This window comes from Pempheris klunzingeri, chromosome 21, assembly GCF_042242105.1.
Source record: "Pempheris klunzingeri isolate RE-2024b chromosome 21, fPemKlu1.hap1, whole genome shotgun sequence".
NCBI classification, from domain to species: Eukaryota; Metazoa; Chordata; class Actinopteri; order Acropomatiformes; family Pempheridae; genus Pempheris; species Pempheris klunzingeri.
Genome location: NC_092032.1, coordinates 21,076,355 through 21,091,178, shown reverse-complemented (window position 1 = coordinate 21,091,178; position 14,824 = coordinate 21,076,355). Strand labels below are relative to the sequence as shown.

Here is a 14,824-nt window from a genome sequence, read left to right as displayed (position 1 = left end):
GTTCACAGCCTCACTGGATGACGAAGTGTTCACAGCCTCACTGGATGACGAAGTGTTCACAGCCTCACTGGATGATTAAGTGTTCACAGCCTCACTGGATGAAGTGTTCACAGCCTCACTGGATGAGGTGTTCACAGCCTCACTGGATGATGAAGTGTTCACAGCCTCACTGGATGATGAAGTGTTCACAGCCTCACTGGATGACGAAGTGTTCACAGCCTCACTGGATGACGAAGTGTTCACAGCCTCACTGGATGATTAAGTGTTCACAGCCTCACTGGATGATTAAGTGTTCACAGCCTCACTGGATGATTAAGTGTTCACAGCCTCACTGGATGAAGTGTTCACAGCCTCACTGGATGAAGTGTTCACAGCCTCACTGGATGAAGTGTTCACAGCCTCACTGGATGATGAAAAGTTTCAGAAAGTCCACGCTCTGTCGACACGAGTTAGTTTGACATGTTTGTTGGTTGTTTCTCTCTCTGGCTCTCCGCTGTGAGCTGCTGATTGAGCTCTCTGTCTCCTTTCTGCCTGGCAGATCAAGGCCCCGTCCCCCCCCCACCCTGCATCGATTGCTTCCTCCCGTGTTCAGACCAGCGGAAGAATCCGTCTGGGACACATCAGCCTGTGACCCGAACCTGACGCCTCCGAGCCGTCCAGCCGACCCTCCGTCCATCTTCTCCGCTCCAGTCCTCCACCTCGTCCTCCTCCGGATCAACAGAGCCTTCTGCACCACTCGCTCCACAGACTGAGGTAGGTGTGTGTGTGTGTGTGTGTGTGTGTATTCAGATCCTCTACTGCAGTAAAAGTACTTTTTACTTTTTTTTAACTATTTAGTTTCAGACAGCAGCTGGTGATTCTTTTTATTTGGGGTTTATCTGCTGATTCTTTTCTTCATCCAGTCATTGATAGTTTGGTTTGTAAAAATGGTGATGGTGACTCAAAGTGACGCCTTCACAGTCCAAAGCTCATTTAAAAAACACCACATCTTTGGCGTTTCTGCATGAAAAACAACGAAATGATTATTAATATCATGGACGGATTCAGATTTATTTATTTCTTAGCTTTGTTCCTTGCTGGAAAGTCAATTGTGTTTCTGCAAAATGATCTCAGAGACACAAACTGACCACAAAGACACAGTTTGGTTTATGAAAGTTGATTATTAGTGTCATGGACGGAACATTTCTTGCTGGAAAGTCAAATTACTGCAAAGAGAAACAGAATGAGCTGCACCATGAACAGTAAGAGGTGTCAGTCTGCTACGTTACTAATATATAATGTGTATTTATAACTATAGCTAGCTAGCTAACACAGCTAATGTGTGTGTCAGTGGGTTAGATTAGAGTTATAATGAAAAAGGAAAATGATCCAGCCATGTAATCACAGCATTTCTAAATACGAGCATCTTTTTCTGCCTCTTTTTCTGCCGGTAAAAGTGATACCGACTGACTTCAAGCACCTTTTAACGACACACTGTGGACAAACGGTACAAAATACAACAGCAGGTTAATGAATTATCTCTGTTATGTGAAGATAAAACCCTCAGAGTACTGAATCAGCGACTAGCAGTTTGAAAATGTGACACAAAAGTAGTTGCAAAACTTTCTGAACGTCATTCACAAGAACAAGTATATTTATATATATTTATATATATATGAATAAATACTCTCTTCTCACGGCTTAAAGACACATTTACGTTTGTTTCCTGGGACTTTACGTGCCGTTCAATATCACACTTGGGTGGGGGAAGTCGAAGTCAGAGCCGCAGATGTAAACAAACCCGACCTCGCCTTTAATTGGAAGAGAAAATGCAAATTTAGTCAAAATGAGGCGCTTTGATGTGTGGGAGAGGAGCTGGAGGAAGTCCAAATCAAAGGCTGCAGCAGCCGGACCGAAGGGAACACCTGTGGTGAAGATTCATGATGTTTATGGCGACAACGTTAGAGTCCTGCAGCGGGTCGGACACACACACACACACACACACACATCTGCAGGAAATCCAGCATCACAGCTACGGGCCAGTTTGGAGTTTGCATCAATTAAAGGGCAGAATGCAACTATCCAGTAATGAGCCAAAGAAGACAGAATAATTGACATTGTCTAATTCACGGTAGCCACTGACAGGCTCAGAGTGTTATTCTAAGTGTGTGACAGCATCATGGAAAGGATCCCTACAGAGAGAGACCTGGAAGATCCTTTTGGTTTAACCACAAACAGCACACACACCAGACTACATTCACTAAAACAGGGATTTTAGAGAAGAGGACACAGGAGCTGCTGCTCTGCTGCTGCCTCCATCAGTTGTTTTGTTCATGTTATTGTGTGTTATACAATTATTGTTTTGGATCTGAAGTAACATTTTAAAACACCAAAATCTGGCAATAACTCAAACAAACAAACAGACAGAGACAGCAGTAGACCAGCAGCATCTATGTAAAATTACTATTTTAGTGAATGGAGTCTGGTGGCTTTGAAGACAACGGCTGTTCTTCTGTGGTGTTTAACGTAATGAACTAAAGCCACTGACTGGCTTCCCATATTTACAGGAGTGTTTTAAATCGTTTGTGTGCTGTAGTGTGGACAGAGAGATATTCTAAAACACTGTAGAAACATCTGTATACTTGTTGACTTGAAAATGAAAAGTCTTGACCTTCGAGTTTAAAGACTCCTAACGTAGCAGGACGTAACCAGACGTCAGCCAATCAGAGGGGTTTTAACCAGGAATGGGCCGTGATTTTCAAACACTCGTTAAATTATAAAATAATCAAATAGTCACATGACTATCGTGTTTTAAAAAGTCTATTTTCCTCTTTTTTACTGCCGTTCGTTTGTACGTCGGTCAGTAGCAGTAGATGGATACGTGTGTGTGTGTTGGCACTGGATGTCCACCTGCAGTCGAATGTAACCTTTCTGCTTATTGAGGAGAGGAGCTCAGAGCTGCAGCCTTCATTAGCTTTCATTAATAACAGGGGGGGGGGCTTCACCTGTAATTACTCTCCGGCAGGGAGACATCACCTCTGAATCACATCACGGCCGACTGCCGACTCAGCTTGATGTCTGCTTTCTGCTGCTTCTCTGTAAATAAAAGACACGCAGACAGATGTTTGTCTGCTTCTTCTTCTCCTTCTTCTTCTTCTTCTCCTTCTTCTTCTTCTCCTTCTTCTCTTCTCCTTCTTCTTCTTCTGCTTCTTCTTCTTCTCCTTCTTCTTCTTCTCCTTCTTCTTCTTCTTCTTCTCCTTCTGCTTCTTCTTCTTCTCCTGCTTCTTCTCCTTCTTCTTCTTCTCCTGCTTCTTCTCCTTCTTCTTCTTCTTCTCCTGCTTCTTCTTCTCCTTCTTCTTCTTCTCCTTCTTCTTCTTCTTCTCCTGCTTCTTCTTCTTCTCCTTCTTCTTCTTCTTCTCCTTCTGCTTCTCCTTCTTCTTCTCCTTCTTCTTCTGCTTCTTCTTCTTCTCCTGCTTCTTCTTCTTCTTCTCCTTCTTCTTCTTCTTCTGCTTCTTTCTTGCTTCTTCTGCTTCTTCTCCTTCTTCTGCTTCTTCTCCTGCTTTTTCTTCTCCTCCTTCATCTTCTTCTTCTTCTTCATCTCTTGCTTCTTCTTCTTCTGCTTTTTCTTCTTCTCCTGCTTCTTCTTCTTCTGCTTTTTCTTCTTCTCCTGCTTCTTCTTCTGCTTTTTCTTCTTCTCCTCCTTCATCTTCTTCTGCTTCTAGTTCTTCATCTCTTGCTTCTTCTTCTTCTGCTTTTTCTTCTTCTCCTGCTTCTTCAGCTTCTGCTTCTTCATCTCTTGCTTCTTCTTCTGCTTCTCCTTCTTCTCCTGCTTCTTCTGCTTCTCCTCCATCTTCTTCTGCTTTTTCTTCTTCTTCTTCTTCTGCTTCTGTAAAACCTTCAAAGACCAAAGTTGGCAGGCTTGCTTGTTCTACTGAGGCACACAAAATGCCACTCTTTGACCAGAAGGTGACGCTGTAACAATCAAGTTTACATTTCTACCTTTATCCTGATGTTCATGACGTGCTCTGTCCCTACTGAAGAAACATCTGCACGCCCCACCCCCACAGAGTAATACCCCTGGATTAGCGACTTTTTGGGAGTGAAAAAAGTCCCAGGAACTTAATTTAGCCTGGTTCCTGCGGTGGAAAGGCCCTGAGTTCCTCTAAAGGCTCCTGGAGAAAGTTCCTGCGGTGGAAATGTGGTTTAACGGCGGCCCAGGGGGTCGTCCTCGCCTCCGGGAGGGCCTCCCGGAAGGTTAATCTGCAATCACCTCCACCAATCAGAGTTAAGGTTAGGCTGTAATCAGATCCACCAATTAGACAGAAAGTAATAAAGAAAAAAGCAGCCCAGCGGTGCGTTCTGTTTTACTGTCTGGTTCTGAATTCATTAGTGCTTAATTTGAATAATAAAACACTAAAGCCTGACTGGGATTAAATCTGAGTTGAGCTGAGTTTTAAGAGTTACAGCCGAGGTGATTAACTGGCATCACATTTTGCACCATTTCCTTCGGCCCCCGTGGGTCTGCAGGCCGGGATGGGAAGGTGTCCAGCAGTCAGAGCAGAGAGGCAGAGAGGCGGTCACAGTGATTAATATCATTAAGGACAAATGTATTTTCTCATATTGATGAACGTACCGCCACAGGAAGCGGACTGGGTTCCTGCTGCGTCCTCCGACTCGTGATCTCCAAACATACAACAGCAGAGCAGGTTCAAGGGCAAAACCTTCCACACTGAAACCAAAAAGAGCTTTTTTATTGCAAGAAGAATACATTTTTGATGAGATGTTTCTGTGTCTGTGAACCAAAAAGTTTGGTTTGCTGGTCGTTGAGCTGAATCAGGTGGGCTGAGAGGTGTGGCCACGACGAGGCCTCCAGAGCCGATGGCGTCCGCTCTAGTTAACCCTTCAGCTCAACGACAACCAACACGTTTGGACTCAAAACTGTCTCAAACAAACTGTCTCATTTTAATCTCAAACGTATTTACGTGCAATGGAAAAAGGTTTTGCTCTGAAACCTGTTGTGTTTGCATAGTAAAGACTAAAGAGTCACCGGAGAGGAAGGAGGGGTAAGAGTTAACGTTTCACCACCATCAAAAGAATCTACAACATTTGGATTAACTACGTTTTTATCTTTCTTTCCCTTTCCTACTCTTTGGTATCCTTTTCTCTCCCATCCATCCATCAGCCACTTATCCTGAGGCAATCACACGGAAACAACCGTTCACGCTCCCAGTCACACCCCCGGGCGGCCGTTTAACCCTCCTGCATGTGTTTGGTCTGCACGACCCCGACAACAGCAGAAAACCCTCTGCAAACACTTTCCCTCTCCTCCTTCCTTTCCTTTCCAGCGTAGGACGCCACACCTCAACATGTCCGGAGAACTTATTAATGAAGCTCCTGAGTTCACTGAAGCAGCATCTGACCAATTAGCTGCTGTGCTAATTGTTGGGAGATGCGAAGATACAGCAGCTGTGTGTGTGTGTGTGTGTGTGTGTGTGTGTGTGTGTGTGAGAGAGAGTGATAACGTAGTCTTTTGCTGTCCAAATATCACCCAGGATGTCAAATTGATTTCTCTGGCTTGTGAGTTTGAGTGCACAGCCTTTCTAGTGTGTGTGTGTGAGAGAGAGTGTGTGAGAGAGAGTGTGTGTGTGTGTGTGTCTCCTCCATCTGTTCTAGAAAGCCCTTCCTGAACCTGCTGAGCCCACCAGACCTTACTCTCCACACACACCCACTTATGTAACATCCGAAACACTTCCTGGGCTCCTGTCACACACACACACACTCACACACACACACACACACGCACACGCACACACTCACACACACGCACACGCACACACTCACACACACACACACACTCTCACACACACACACACACACACACACACTCACACACTTAAATCTATTGATTAGCCTGTTGTGCAATGCATTGTGGGTAAAATAAGACACTTAACACCAGTGAAGTAAAACATGGCGGGAAAAGTGGGGACAGAACTAGTTCGCTTCCTCTCCGGTGGTATAAACCAGACAGTTATGATGCTTTAAGCTACCAAACGCCTAACTCACCGCGACCTAGCGATCGCCACGGCAACAGCAGCAGCACCACAGCGTGTCAGACAGTAAAACACCACTTAAGATAAGATAAGATTAGCTGATGCTAACATCTGCAACGTTAGCGAGCATCAGCTACGGAGAGAGGGAGCTAACTTTCTTAGCTCAAATGAATTTAATATTTATTTTAATATTTGACAGGCTTAATTAGACCAGTCTAACCCGACAGTTTAACACTGAGACTAGAAAACAAACATGTTGATACGTCCACATACATGTAGACCTGATATCACGTTCTGCGTCATGTTCAGCCTCGTACGTCACAAGTAATCAGACAGGAGAAACCCTCCTGGGATTTTGGGGTCAGACGTAGACAAAGAAAGGCCACCGTAGGTTCTCCTCCACGCTGGGAAAGGGAGGAGGATTCAGCCGGTTGCCGTCTAGATGCCACTAAATCCTACAGACTGGTCCTTTAAACAGAACCATTTCATACATCAACTCAAAGACAAAATATACTTTTTATTTTTGCCAACAAATCTTATGAAAAGACCAAATCCAGCACCATGTCGGTCCGTCTCTCTGAGCCGTCTGACTTCCTGTCAGAGCTGTCTGACTTCCTGTCTGTGGCTCTGAGCTCTTTGATTCCCACTGAAGACATAAATCCTCAAAAACACCCCACAGCAAATATGCGGTCTCATTTTTATCAAACAAACAGGAGGAAATGCTGCATCTGTTGGGGACTATTTCCAGCTGCGGATCAATACACATGTGGTGCTTTAGAGTGTGTGTGTGTGTGTGTGTGTGTGTGTGTTCATGGTGATGAAGGAACATGTCAGCCACTGATGTGTTTTTAATAGTCTTAGTTTTCATGGGATTTACTTCCAATAAGATAAATCTAACGAGCCGGCAGATTTGGATTTAAATGAAAAGTCAAATTAAAAGTAGTTTGAAACTATATCAGAGTCACTGAAGCTAAAGTTCAGTGCAGATTTGAAACTTTAAAGCACTTGAATGTGGGTTTCTAGTCGTTTTATCTTCACACTGCAGCGTCTAAATCCACGTTTTATGACCTGCGAGGCCTCAGCGGGGCCCAGAGAGTCGGCGCCGCCTGCCGTCTCCACCTGAGCCACAAGCGGTCGGTAAAATCGGTGAAAATATGTATTCAGCTGCTAACAAGGAGGCAGCGGAGTGTGTCGGCCTCTCCGGGGACCTGGCAGAAAATTACAGGGAAATCTAAAAGAGCCGGAGAGCTGCTCCTGTGCTGCCGAGTTCACGCTCACCGTCCTCACGGCTGCAGTCTGAGGAAGGCTGTGTTTTCTTGTGTCTGTGGCTGTGTGTGAAGTCAGAGACGTCCGACAGTCACCAAAAAGATCTTTAACACGTCTCGGGGCTAGTGAGTTGAAATCCTTTGATTCCTGGACCTTTTAAAACCACCCAGACTTTGTTTTGCAGGTAAAACTGAGACTGAGGTTCATTTTTTTTTGTTCAGCTGTCCAGTAAAATATTCTCCATTTGTACTCTTGTTATCACACTGCCAGGCTTCGGGAGAGGAAGCAGAACATTTCTGTAAAACAACCTGTAATTAAATGAGAAGCATGTAAATGGTTTAAACGCTGCAGCTGTGACTCTGGTGGGTCGGCACAGTGTTTACATGACCAGAAAACTCCGATCGTTATCCGATTTGTGGAGTTATCAGATTATACATCTAGATTTCTCCCCAATACTCCGATGTCTTTGTGCCTGTTTACCTGTTAATCTGATTTATTATTTATCTGCACATCAACGTGGCCATGCTCAACAAGACCAGACCGTCACTCCGATTAATGGACTGAAACATCTTTGAAACATGTCATGGAAATGGACTCAATCAATCAGTCAGTCTCCTCCACTGTGTCAGCTGGGCACTACGTCGATGAACCTGAGCAAAGGCTGAACCTGATGCTCTGGAGCTTTAATGATCACAAAGGAAGAGGCTGAAAAGTCAAAGTCATGCAGGACTGAAATCACTAAACAGCCACGTTTGAGTCAAATCTCCTTCAGATTTCTGTTTGGACTCAGAAACCTCTCTGCATCTTGTCTTAATGCTCCACGGAGCCGCTGCCTTTCGCTCTCCGTGAGCTCTGCACATACAAACGGAGACAAAGATTAGAAGAGGAGGTCCAGCTTCGTTTCACCTCTTGTGTTTAAAAGTCTGCCGGAGTTGCAGAAGAATATATTTTACCCTGCGAGCAGCGGACAGACAGAGACGTGGGATCTGCCGAGGCAGATGTGAAGATGGAGCGCTCATGCAAAGGAGCAGACCTACAGGTCAGCTGCTCGGCCTTTTCATCCTCACTCTGCTGCCAATTACTTTCCAGCACCTCTCCGGCCCGACACACCCGCAAACCGCTGCCTCCGTCCGTTTCCTCCGTCGGCTCTTTCATCTCCTCTCTCTCTCTCTCTCTCTCTCTCTCTCCAATGACAGCAGCAGAAAACTTGCCGTCTCTTTATTAGGAGCTCAGAGTTTTAAGCCCGCTTTCTTCTTCTGTGGTAACCCGGAGAGCGTCGAACGTTTTGTCTGCAGTGTAATTTTCCCAAATGCCGAAGCAGGTGGATATGAACCGAGCTTTTGATTTCATTATCTGCTTCATGTCGGAGAGGAAACCGTGTGCTGTTTTATCTCAGCTGTTTTCTGGACTTGAGCTGAGAACGAGCCCTGAAGTCTCTGAGTGCAGAGCAGCGAAGGTGGAGGAAGGAGAGGTTCAAAAGCAGCTGTGGAAGTTTAGAAAATGTACAAATCTAGAAATTAAGAGTGTGATGGAGTCAGATTTTGTGTTTTCTATTGAAACTATTCGATTTTTTTTTACAGTTTAACAGCTAATTGAATAGACGTGGATCATTTTGAAGGAAAGTTTTCCTCCCGTTTCTCGTCTTTTGGTCACAGGATGAATATTAGAACAGTTGGTGGACGGCGTGCAGAGTTTTTAGGACGTGGACGAAGTAAAAACAACAAAAAAGGGACATTTAATGTGGATCTGTGCCAATCTGACTCTATTAAACTCATGTTTCTGTAACCTTCTGTGATCCTGACCTGACAGCTGCTTCCTGTCAATATTTTATGGTTTTAAGTGGAAATATTAACATTATTAGCATGCAAATGATCACCAGGACCATTTCCACCCCCGTCTTTATGTGCATTTTCTAATTTTGTGCTAAAAAAAACCCAAAAGCGCCGGAGGCACCATGATGTCTTCATCACTACCATTTGCTGCACAATCGATTTGCTTCTTCATGCAAACATTTTGTCTATTTTCAGCCACAGCGGATAGAAAAACTCTGAGATGTGTCAGTATTGTTGTCCTGCCAATATTGTATAATTACCAACAGTGGAGTCCCTGAGTGAAGAGTGGGTGACGGCTAAATGGGAAGAAATGAGATGTCTGCCTCTCAAATCCCCAAACACTGAAAGTATGAATTGCAAAAGATATGAATTAGCCAAAGAAACTTGACTGTGTGTGTGTCTGTGTCCGTGTGTGTGTGTGTGTGTGTGTGTGCAGCATATTTTCAATTTCCAATTTGCACTCTTTCCAACGTCTCCTCAGCATATGTTTACTGTGCTGCCGCCAGGATTCACACTCCTACACACTTCCTCTCTCTTTCACACACACACACACACACACACACACACACACACACACACACACACACACACACACACACAGTGGTGGTGGTGGGGGGGAACAGGTGTACAGGTCGTCCGCCTGCAGCCAAAAGTCTCGGGCAGCGCTTCCTTAACAGGTGGAGCTGAAGTTAAATCCACTTTATTTTTATCACATGGAACTAAAAGCGTTCAGAGAATAAAAATAAAATAAAACTTAAATACACACAACCTGCCGACGGGAGAGCAACACTCGCTCTGAATCATGTCGAGTCGAACTGTTGAGCTTCGCCTCCTGAATACTTTGACATTTGGAGGAAACATCGACGATACAAACACCTTTTCAGTCGCAATTAGATCTCAGATCCTTCAGGATTCACTCTGAAAGAGAAACTTACCAAGTCACCGGATCGCTTTTCTGACATCTGTGTCACAGGGCTCCAGTTAGTGGAGGTCTATAGTGTGTGTGTGTTAGTTAGTGTGTCAGTGTGTAGTGGAGGTCTATAGTGTGTGTGTGTTAGTTAGTGTGTTAGTGTGTAGTGGAGGTCTATAGTGTGTGTGTGTGTGTGTAGTGGAGGTCTATAGTGTGTGTGTGTTAGTTAGTCAGTGTGTTAGTGTGTAGTGGAGGTCTATAGTGTGTGTGTGTGTGTAGTGGAGGTCTATAGTGTGTGTGTGCTAGTTAGTCAGTGTGTCAGTGTGTAGTGGAGGTCTATAGTGTGTGTGTGTGTTAGTTAGTCAGTGTGTTAGTGTGTAGTGGAGGTCTATAGTGTGTGTGTGTGTGTTAGTCAGTGTGTCAGTGTGTAGTGGAGGTCTATAGTGTGTGTGTGTTAGTTAGTCAGTGTGTTAGTGTGTAGTGGAGGTCTATAGTGTGTGTGTGTGTGTAGTGGAGGTCTATAGTGTGTGTGTGTGTGTTAGTCAGTGTGTTAGTGTGTAGTGGAGGTCTATAGTGTGTGTGTGTTAGTTAGTCAGTGTGTTAGTGTGTAGTGGAGGTCTATAGTGTGTGTGTGTGTGTTAGTCAGTGTGTCAGTGTGTAGTGGAGGTCTATAGTGTGTGTGTGTTAGTTAGTCAGTGTGTTAGTGTGTAGTGGAGGTCTATAGTGTGTGTGTGTGTGTAGTGGAGGTCTATAGTGTGTGTGTGTGTAGTGGAGGTCTATAGTGTGTGTGTGTAGTGGAGGTCTATAGTGTGTGTGTGTAGTGGAGGTCTATAGTGTGTGTGTGTGTAGTGGAGGTCTATAGTGTGTGTGTGTAGTGGAGGTCTATAGTGTGTGTGTGTAGTGGAGGTCTATAGTGTGTGTGTGTGTAGTGGAGGTCTATAGTGTGTGTGTGTGTAGTGGAGGTCTATAGTGTGTGTGTGTAGTGGAGGTCTATAGACCAACAGTCCAAAGCTCAACATTTTTCAGTTTCCTGTCATTTAAAACCACAATGTTTTTGCATTGTTGCATGAAAAACTACTTAATGATTGTTAGTGTCATGGACAAGATTTTTAAATTTCTTAGGTGAACATTTCTTGGTGGAAAGTCAATCAAATAACCACAAAGAGAAAAACGAACACGGCCACAAAGACGTCGTCTGGTTGGCGTCTCAATGAGCAGCGCTGTGTCCGACAAACTGTCCAAACATCCAGCGTCACTGAAAACACAATCAGAAGAGTCAAAGTCAAAAGGAAACGTTTCGCTATTTGCATTTAGGATAATGAAATATAATTAAATCTGTGAGAAAGCACCATCGTTTCATTCGTCTCGTGTGTGAAACTCTTACTTTGTAGAGATAAACAGGAAGCCCAGTGAAGGCAGAAAGTGCGACCTGCAGCAGCGAAGGTTAACTTCATGTTTTGCACCATTCGTGTCCGTATTTCTCCTCCGGCCTGAAGCTGCAGAATCTGACACATCGGGGGAGAAAAAGGGAGCTGTGAGCTGCTGCCGTGTGGTCACTGCAGAGGGTGATTGATTCAGATCAGCCCTCGCCGTCCTGAGGGACGCCGGCGCCGAGCGATCAATCGATGCGCCGGCCACTCGGCCGCCTCGTATTCATGAAGGAGCCCCGTGCTGCTGCTGCTGCTGCTGCTGCACAGGCCGCAGTGACACGAAGCTTCCTGACGGCCCTGAACACACCGCGCTTCTGTGAAATGATAATGAACGTTGAAAAGTAAAGGGGTATTACAAAGAAGATCAATAAATCAGACAGGATAAATAATCCACTTTTACCGGAGCTGTCAGTGTGAAGAGCAGGACAGCCCCACGGTTTCTCTGTTAAATGTTCCTCTCTGGAGCTCTTGGTCACTGTTTAATGTAGTCATGTTGTTTCGACGTGCACAGCAGCCCCATACTTTTCTATAATGAAGTTATAGTTATATATCGGACTGCTGCACTACCAAACATCAGCAGCAGATGGCGCTCTGTGTTATACGACGATATTTAATGACGAAGACGACAACCATCAGATTTTCTCAAGTAAGAAGGAACCTGAACCCAAAACAGGGAGAAGTAAAAGTTTTAAATACGTCAATGTTTCGCTCCTCGTTAGCGTTAGCGTTAGCGTTAGCGTTAGCGTACAGGTGCTGTTCTGTGTGTGTGTTTGTGTCTGAGCGGTTGGTGAACTTTGACCCTCAGCTTTCAAGCCATGACGTGATCGAAAGCTCCAGAACAGCCACTAAAAGTACCTTACTTTTATTTTCACTGGCACTTTACATACGTGTGTGTGTGTGTGTGTGTGTGTGTGTGTGTGTGTGTGTGTGTGTCACGGTGAAGGGAAACAAATTGGATGTATGAGTGTAGCTGAGAGCTGCAGCCTCTGCACTTTTCTCCTCCAACCATAAAACTTCCCTCCTTCTTTATCATGTCAGACGCTCCTCCTCCTCCTCCTCCTCCTCCTTGTTTCCTCCTCCTCCTCTCCTTGTTTCCTTCTCCTCCTCCTCCTCCTCCTCCTCCTCTTCATCATAAAGCCATATCTGTGGATGCTCTGAGAGGCAGCAGCTTCTTGACAGGCAACATTAGATCAAACCTGCACAGGCAGCCTGTAAAAGTGTAATAAGAGAGGAGGAGGAGGAGGAGGAGGAAACAAGGAGGAGGAAGAAGAGAAGGACACAAGGAGAGGAGGAGGAGGAAACGAGGAGGAGGAGGAGGAGGAGGAGGAGGAGGAGGAGGAGGAGGAGGAGGAGGAGGAGGAGGAGGAGGAGGATCACTAGTATTAGTGGTATCAGTATTACTAGTAGTAGTAATAGTATCAGTATATAAAAGACTAAAAACACAGGAAAATACACCTGTTCAGTACTGGAGTACTTGTACTGGAGTACTTGTACTGGAGTACTTGTACTTGTACTGGAGTACTTGTACTTGTACTGGAGTACTTGTACTTGTACTCCAGTACAAGTATGAAGTAGCTCATCAGGGAAACACTCTAGTCAAGTACAAGTACTTCAAACAAGTACCTCACAGTAACTGTAAAGTAAATGTACTTTTCAGCAGCAGAGTGGAGGAGTGTGTGTGTGTGTGTGTGTGTGTGTGTGTGTGTGTGTGTGTGTGTGTGTGTGTGTGTGTGTGTGTGTGTGTGTGTGTGTGTGTGTGTGTGTGTGTGTGATGGATGCGGGGTCGTTTCAGGACACGCTGTTTTAAATAAACGCCACAGTATCAGCCAATCAGCTCGACTACAGCTCCCATAAATCCTGCTGCAGCTCGGCCGCCACGCAGAACAACTCATCATGTGTTCACACACACACACACACACACACACACACACACACACATTTATATACTGCAGCTGTCCTGCTTTATGACTGCACACACACACACACTATATATATATATATATATATACAGTGTGTGTCGCCTCTTAACTGGCGTCTCTTTAAAGGGATAGTTCAGATGTGTGCTCAGTTTTCAAAATAAAAGCCCCCCTGCAGACTGTCAGTGGTATATTCCAGCAGCACATCTTTAGTGTTATTCTCTAATGGGGGGGGGGGGTTATCTTGGATGTGGAGAAACACTTCAGCTGCTGTAGCGGCTTCAGGAGCCGCTTTGACATCCCGAGAGTCAGCCTGGGTGAAAGCTCCGGAAAAAGGAGTTTAAAATACTCGACTTACAAATAAAGATACTGTTATTTTTAATGACTAGTATTTTTATGATTAGTGTTTATTCTTAGAGGTAGTAGTAGTATCAGTAGTAGTAGTAGTATCAGTAGTAGTAGTAGTAGTAGTATCAGTAGTAGTAGTAGTATCAGTAGTAGTAGTAGTAGTATCAGTAGTAGTAGTAGTAGTATCAGTAGTAGTAGTAGTAGTATCAGTAGTAGTAGTAGTATCAGTAGTATAATGTAGTAGCAGTATTAGACAGACGGGGGGGTCGGAGGTTGTGTAACTGGCCTGTTGGCGAGCGAGCGGCGTCGTGAACAGGAAGTGAGGCGTGTCAGCCGCAGGAAGTGGTCGTCGTGCCAGAGAGGGACTCCCTCTGATGGGAGGGGGCGAGTGACACCGCCACTCCTGCAGAGAGAGAGAGAGACACACACACACACACCACCTGTTTAAAACACACACACACACACACACACAGCTTCCTCTGACTGAACTGACTAGTTTTATTTTATTTATTTTATTCCGTCTTTGGAAAACTGATCACATGACTTCAGGTCCTCGTTAACAGAACTGTTAAAACTCAGACTTTAATCACTGCAACAGTTTTTGAACAGCAGGCCGATTATTATTGATAAATGAACCCTTTGTATGCCATCATCACTGTATCAGCCTTTCTTTAAAGGTGCAGTCTGCAGGATTTAGGGGGTCTATATAATATCTATGTGCTTGGAAGAAGAAGGAGATTTTGGCTTTCCGTTCTGATCTCTGATCTCTGATCTAAAATGCTGTTTTTTCGATGCCATGTTACATTTACAGGTCGTTGGAATTCAACCTTTTATTCATGGGAAGTCACAGAAAAGTTTTACTTTTGACTCGGTGAGGGAACTTTGTTAACGTGGTTAATGTTATAAATGTTATAAAACACGATGCCAATAGAAGTGCAGCTGCAACTGACAATTAATTTTAATAATCGTTATTAAAGCATTTAATGGTTCCAGATCATTGTGACACCATTTCTGAACAAACAGCAAACAATCAGTGGATTGATGGTTGATCGTGTTTACGCTGTGGTATCAGTACTTTTGCTGATAACACAGT

General features: G+C 44.6%; 1 protein-coding gene across 1 annotated transcript in view; it reads left to right on the top strand.

The window, feature by feature from the left end:
* The first annotated feature begins 728 nt into the window (after positions 1 to 728).
* The window catches only part of fars2 (phenylalanyl-tRNA synthetase 2, mitochondrial), a 122,999-nt gene continuing 108,903 nt past the window's right edge, over positions 729 to 14,824 (top strand). The window contains exon 1 of the mRNA XM_070853045.1: positions 729 to 753. The gene's annotated coding sequence lies outside the window, so the exon portion shown is untranslated. The remainder of the gene's footprint in view (positions 754 to 14,824) is intronic.